This window comes from Triticum aestivum, chromosome 3A (assembly GCF_018294505.1).
Source record: "Triticum aestivum cultivar Chinese Spring chromosome 3A, IWGSC CS RefSeq v2.1, whole genome shotgun sequence".
Lineage (NCBI taxonomy): Eukaryota > Viridiplantae > Streptophyta > Magnoliopsida > Poales > Poaceae > Triticum > Triticum aestivum.
Genome location: NC_057800.1, coordinates 582,738,307 through 582,745,066, shown reverse-complemented (window position 1 = coordinate 582,745,066; position 6,760 = coordinate 582,738,307).

Below are 6,760 nucleotides of genomic sequence, written 5' to 3'. Positions count from 1 at the left end.
TTCAACATTGTCCGAACGCTTATTCAACATTTTTCAAATACTTATTCAACATTTTTTCAAATACTTGTTCAATATTTTTCAAGTACTTGTTTAATATTTTTTCAAATACTTATTCAACACTTTTAATACTTATTCTATGTTTTGAAATACTTGTCAATATTTTTCAAATACTCGTGAACATTATTATTACTTATTCTATATTTTCAAATACTTATTCAACATTTTTAATACTTATTCAACAGTTTTTAAATACTTGTTCAACATTTTTCAAATACTCATTCAATGTTTTTAATACTTATTCAATATTTTTCAAATGCTTGTTAAACATTTTTTCAAATGTTTTTTAAAGAGCATTTTTATAATATATATATATATATAATATTTTAAGTTACAAAAAAAATAAGAAAAAAATGATAACAGAAAACAGAAAGAAAAAAACAGGCCTTTGCCTCCCGCGTGGCTGGGCCGGCCCATCTGGGCTCCCCGACACGAGGCGTTCCATGTGCTCGCTTAAAGCGAGAAATAGGGGTGCCCAAAAGAATTTGGGTACATCTGTACATCCATGCCCTATGATGGATCCACCCCTGATGCGGAACCAATGCATACATAAATGTAGAACCTACAATGGAGAGGTATTCTACTTATCAAAAAACACATCATTTCTGATACCAAATAGCCCAACACAAGATTGCGTACCTGATAAGTAATTTTTATTAACATCCTGCAACTAATTTCCAAACAATATATGCATGTTTCTGCTACGATGTGGGAATAAGTTGGATGCCATCTAGATAGTAGACCAAACAGCTCGATCACACTTGCACTCGAAAAAGAGAAGTTTGAGTGACTGTTATTAAACATTTTTTGTATACATGTTCAACATTGTCCGGACGCTTATTAAACATTTTTCAAATACATCTTCAACATTTTACTAGTTATTCAACATTTTCCAAATACTTGTTCAACATTTTTAATACTTATTCAACATTTTTCAAATGCTTGTTCAACATTTCTCATATGCCTGTTCAAGATTTGTTAATACCTTTTCAACATTTTTTAAATACTTTTTTAATATTTTAAAATACTTGTTCAACATTTTTCATATTTTTGTTCAACATTTTCCCATACTTGTTCAACATTTGTTATATACTTGTTCAACATTTTTTAATACATGTTCAACATTTTTTAATACTTATTCAACATTTTCTAAATGTGTTTTTGAAGAGTGTTTTTTGTAAAATATATATATATAAATATATATATATATATACAGGGTCGCGCTATTCGTCACCCTGGGTGAGGAATAGTTATTCTTCACCCCCCTCTATTTTACCATCAATGCACCGTAATTTTACGTTCTGTAAGTTTTGTTTTATTTCCGACGCAAAAAGAGACCGTAAAAAATATATAATCGCCGTAAAAATATTTTATGTTACGTAAAATTACAAACGTAAAAACATAGTCTAAAATACACATAAACTGCAAATTTTCTTGTCTTATGACCTATATTTTTATTTTTTTTATGTCAAATTTTACGTACTGAATCAATAGAAATGTAACTATTTGAATTCCAAACATAATTTAATTATGAAATGATCGTAAGATTACCTCGGGTGAAGAATAACTTATTCTGCACCCTAGGTGATGAATAGTAACACTATATATATATATATATATATCTGTGTGTGTGTGTAAAATATTTTTAATGTATAAATAAAAGTACAAAAATGGAGCAAAGAATGAGAACAAAAAACAGGTCGTGCCTCCCGCGCTACTGGGCCGGCCCGTGTGGGACTCCCCCAACACGAGCGCAGCACCCTGCTCGCTGAACGCGAGAAAAAGCAGCTACTATCAGACTTGTTCTATCTCTTGCAGTATCAAAAGACTGGAGCCTTTATCAATTGGATGTGCAGAATGCGTTTCTCCATGGCGTTCTAGAGAAGAAGTGTATATGAGACAATCTCCTGGGTATGAGGTGAAGAACAAGCAACACAATGTGTGTAAACTTGACAAGTCTCTATATGGGTTGAAGCAAGCACCTAGAGCATGGTACTCTAGGCTGAGTGAAAAGCTTCAAAGACTTGACTTCAAACCATCAAAAGCCGACACTTCATTGATTTTCTATAACAAAGGCAAGATCATCATTTTTATGCTTGTGTATGTTGATGATATCATTGTGGCCAGCTCTTCACAGGAAGCGACTGTAGCACTATTGGAAGACCTTAAGAGGGATTTTGCATTAAAAGATCTTGGTGACTTGCACTATTTCATGGGAATAGAGGTAAAGAAGGTAAAAGATGGTATACTTCCGACCCAAGAAAAATATGTTTAAGATGTGTTAAAACGAGCAGGTATGATGAATTGCAAAATAGCAAATATGCCTCTCTCTCCATGTGTGAAAAACTCTCAAAGGAAAGTGGTGAACCATTGGGAGCTAATGAGTCCACAAATTATAGAAGTGTGGTAGGTCCATAGGTGCACTATAGTACTTGACTTTGACAAGCCTGATATATCTTTTTCTGTCAACAAAGTATGTCAGTTTTTGCACTCTTCTACACTTGAACATTGGACTGCAGTGAAAAGAATTCTCAGATATCTCAAAGGAACTATGAGTACTAGACTCAAGTTTACCAAGTTAACCTCTACTCTGGTGAGTGCCTTCTCAGATGTTGATTGGGCAGGATGCCCTGATGATAGGAGGTGCACATGTGGCTTTGTTGTTTTCTTTGGTCCAAACTTGATATCATGGAGTGCACGCAAACAGGCCACCGTGTCACGATCCAGTAGAGAGGCTAAGTACAAGGCGTTAGCCAATGCCACAACTGAAATTATATGGTTTCAAACTATACTTGATGAAGTAGGTGTGACTCATTCACCAATTCTATGGTTATGGTGTGACAACATTGGTGCCACTTATCTTTCAGCAAATCCGGTGTTTCATGCAAGGACAAAAGACATTGAGGTTGACTATCATTTTGTACGTGAAAGAGTAGCCAAGAAGCTACTGGACATTTGGTTCATTCCCACCAATGATCAAGTTGCAGATGGTTTTACCGAGGCCTTATCATGGCGCAAGTTGGAAGACTTTAAGAGCAATCTAAACTTGATAAGTTGTGATTGAGGGGTGGGTGTTAGAAAACGTATATTGTAACATGTATATGGTACGAGTATAAACCGTATACATATGTAGGAGGTTTAGCGTTGCGTGTGTTGTACTCCTAGGTTGTTTGGGTTTGTTGTGATTGATCCTTATCTGTATAGGTCATAGCTTGGAGATCAATCTGGTAATAAACCTACCGACCTACCTTTGTAATCTTTCTATCTATATAAGCACGCAACGCGTCCCTGCTACGGCATGCACAACTACTTTTACAACCTGGAGATCAATGAGACTGCCAGCAGAGAAACTATCCAAGTTAACTTGCTCCTGTGATTTTTCCTTGCCTTTGGCATATAGGCAATGGATGGTAAGCTAGGTAATGGATATAATTGGTGTTGTAACTATCAACACAATCAACCCTATAAGCCGTAATGACCAGCTTACTACAGTGCCAGCTGTTCAAACCCTATCAATGCTAGTTCTTGTCTTACCACTTGCTCAACCTCCTGCCAAACATGACAAAACTAGTACTTAGCAACTTATATCACGTGAGCACTATAACCAATTGTTCCACTACTTAGCTATTTGCTCTGTTCCAAAAGATCTGCAAGGGTTTGGTGATCCCTACCTCCATCTTGATTGGATCAGTGCCTCCGCTCTTCATGGTTGTCGTATGGTTGCATGGTGCTTGTATTTTGTGCAATCGGGTACTCCATGTGTGTTAGCAATAATACCTTTCTTGGTTGATTATTTGGACAATGGACATATTGTAGCATATCTAAAACCTGGCGTAGCCCGTGCCTCTTGGAATGGCAGCCAATGGCATTCCTTTATTTAGTTTGAGAAGTTTTGGGCCACTGGAATTTAGAGAGAGGTGTTTGATCCCAGGTGTACTTTTCGAGTCTGGGCGTACACTCCTAAACAAATATCCGGTGATCTATTAATCCTTTGTGCATGTTTGATAGCTCAGCATACCTGCATTCTGCAATCTGGGTTCACCCCCAATGGGCTCCTTCCAACAACCCCATTTCTGCTCAAGCCGCAATTGCTTTGGTGTCCCAGTTCGATTGTTGCTGACTTTATTCGAGGAGTCCCTTATGCCTACTACTTCTGTTATGACTTCAGTCTAGCTATATGTTTGTTTTTGTGTTTGGAGCTATACCATATGAACTGGCAATGATTCTGCATCCCCCGCTGGATAGCTCCAAGTTGCAACTTGATGACTACAACAACCATTGTCTCCTGCTTCAGTTTATTTCTGCTATAAGGGAGCTGGAGTTTGAAATGGCCATCTACCAGTTGAGCATATCTTGGGATCATGCATGGCTAATATTGTTGTTGTTACTGGAATTGGCTCGTCGAGTGGTCCTTCAAGCAGGCAAGTGTGTCGTCATCTTAGTTGCCCGCTACTTCGTCCATGCCAGTAACAATTCGCTTCGTCGACTGCCTAGACTCCAAACGACTCAAGTGCCTTCTACCTGCTACAATCAAGGGCATTTTCAAGAAGGGAGGGGTGTCATCATCGTTGTTGTAGTCTTCGCGCAAGGTTCTCTTGACCATGGGTACTACCTCGGCTTTGACCACGGTTGTGTTGACAATGGCTACTTCCTAAACTCCTCCTTCGATGAGGCTCCTATCGGCCACAACTACTGCTCCTACTTTGTTGAAGTCTATCCCAGCTTCGACTAACAACATGACTACGATCAAGTCATGCAAGATCGACTGCAATGGGATCCAGGCGGTTATGGGTGGCAACGGCTTGGGGTCAAGCTGAATTCAAGAAGGGATGTCAGGAGCCTCTACCAGGTGGGTTGTGGGCTTTTCCCTCGACCAGTACATGAGCCTGGCCCATCAGGAAACCACTGAAGCTGTAAACTACAAGTACCACCGAGTAGACATCGTTCTGGTCACCAGTGGATTAATGAACCCAGCGGCGGCGAGTATCTTCTTCTCCTTCCTCCTCCTTCCCCACTTCTTGTATCATGTGATTGTAATCCCTAAATTGCTACACGAATGTTGTGTCATTATGAGAAGCGTCCAATTCTTCTGTCTGGTAGGAGTAAAAGAAAATAAAAACGAGCAAAGCCACGAGGGACCTGACACTGCTCCCTGCTCCCGCTCCCTAGGGTTCCTCCCCGCTCCTCCCCCCATCGCCGCTGCCGGCCGCCGACCGCGAGCCTCGCACTTCACCTCCCTCCCCTCCCTCTCCCACACCCCGTCCGCTCTCCCCCCTCCCCCTCCCCCCCGCGGGCGACAGGCGGTCCTCTGGCCCCTCTCCTCTGCCCCCACCTCCTAGGACCTCTTCCCCCACCGCTGCCGGCATGGTCCGTCGGGACTTGCCCGCGCGGTGCCGGCGGTGGCGGGCCATTCCTTCCCCGCGCGCGCATGCGAAGGCGCGGGGGCCTCCCGATGGCGGCGGTGCTTCTCGGCGACGGTGGACCCGACGGCGGCGTGGCCCCTTGGGTGGCGCGGTGCCGGGTGGCGAGGTGGTGGCGGGGCGTCACGGTGGCTGACGGCGGTGCCCTCCCGCCCCAGATCGGGGCCCTTGGGCCCCATCTGGGTTTGGGCGGGCCTGACCGGGGCTCCTCTTGTTGGGGAACGCAGCATTTCAAAAAATTTCCTACAATCACGCAAGATCTATCTAGAAGATGCATAGCAACGAGAGGGGAGAGTGTGTCTACGTACCCTCATAGACCGAAAGCAGAAGCGTTAAGTAACGCGGTTGATGTAGTCGAACATCTTCGCAATCCAACCGATCAAGAACCGAACGCACGGCACCTCCGCGATCTGCACACATTCAGCTCGGTGACGTCCCTTGTATTCTTGATCCAGCTGAGGCCGAGGGTGAGTTTTCAGTACGATGGCGTGTCGACGGTGATGATGAAGTTACCGACGCAAGGCTTCGCCTAAGCACTACGACAATATGCCCGAGGTGGAAAATTGTGGAGGGGGGCACCACACACGGCTAAAGATCAACTTATGTGTCTATGGGGTGCCCCCCCCCGTATATAAAGGAGGGGAGGAGGAGGAGGGCCGGCCTCTAGGGGCGCGCCCAAGGGGGGATTCCTACTCCTAGTAGGAGTAGGTTTCCCCCTTTCCTAGTCCAAGTAGGAGAATAAGGAAGGAGAGGAAGAAGAGAAGGAAAGGGGGGTTGGCCCCCCTAGCCCTAGTCCAATTCGGTTTGGGTAAGGGGGGCGCGCGACACCTCTTGGCATGTGTAACACCCCCAGTGTCATGCTACAGTAATCCCCTGTTAATGGTGCCATGTCATCATTTTTCACTGTTGCTAAATCCCCCTTTTGATTCATTCCGGTCCTAATTCAAATATCAAATTCTAAGTGAACACCAAAAGTTCGCAAAACATGGAAATTTAAAATGTTGATCATGTGACAAATATTCATTTGTTAATATTGGCGGTGAACCAAAATTCTTGCAAATTGGTTAAATGCCCTAAGCTAAAATAAAACAAAGTGCTAAAAGGAAAAATAGAAAATGCCCCCCTCTCCCTCGTGGGCCTCGGCCCACACCCAGCCAGCCCACCCCGCGACTCCCTAGCCTAGATGGCTCTAGGCCCAACCACCCACCCCTACTAACCCCGTGGCACCTAACCTTAGCCTGATCCACCACCACACTCCCACCTCCCCCCACGATCCCCTCGCT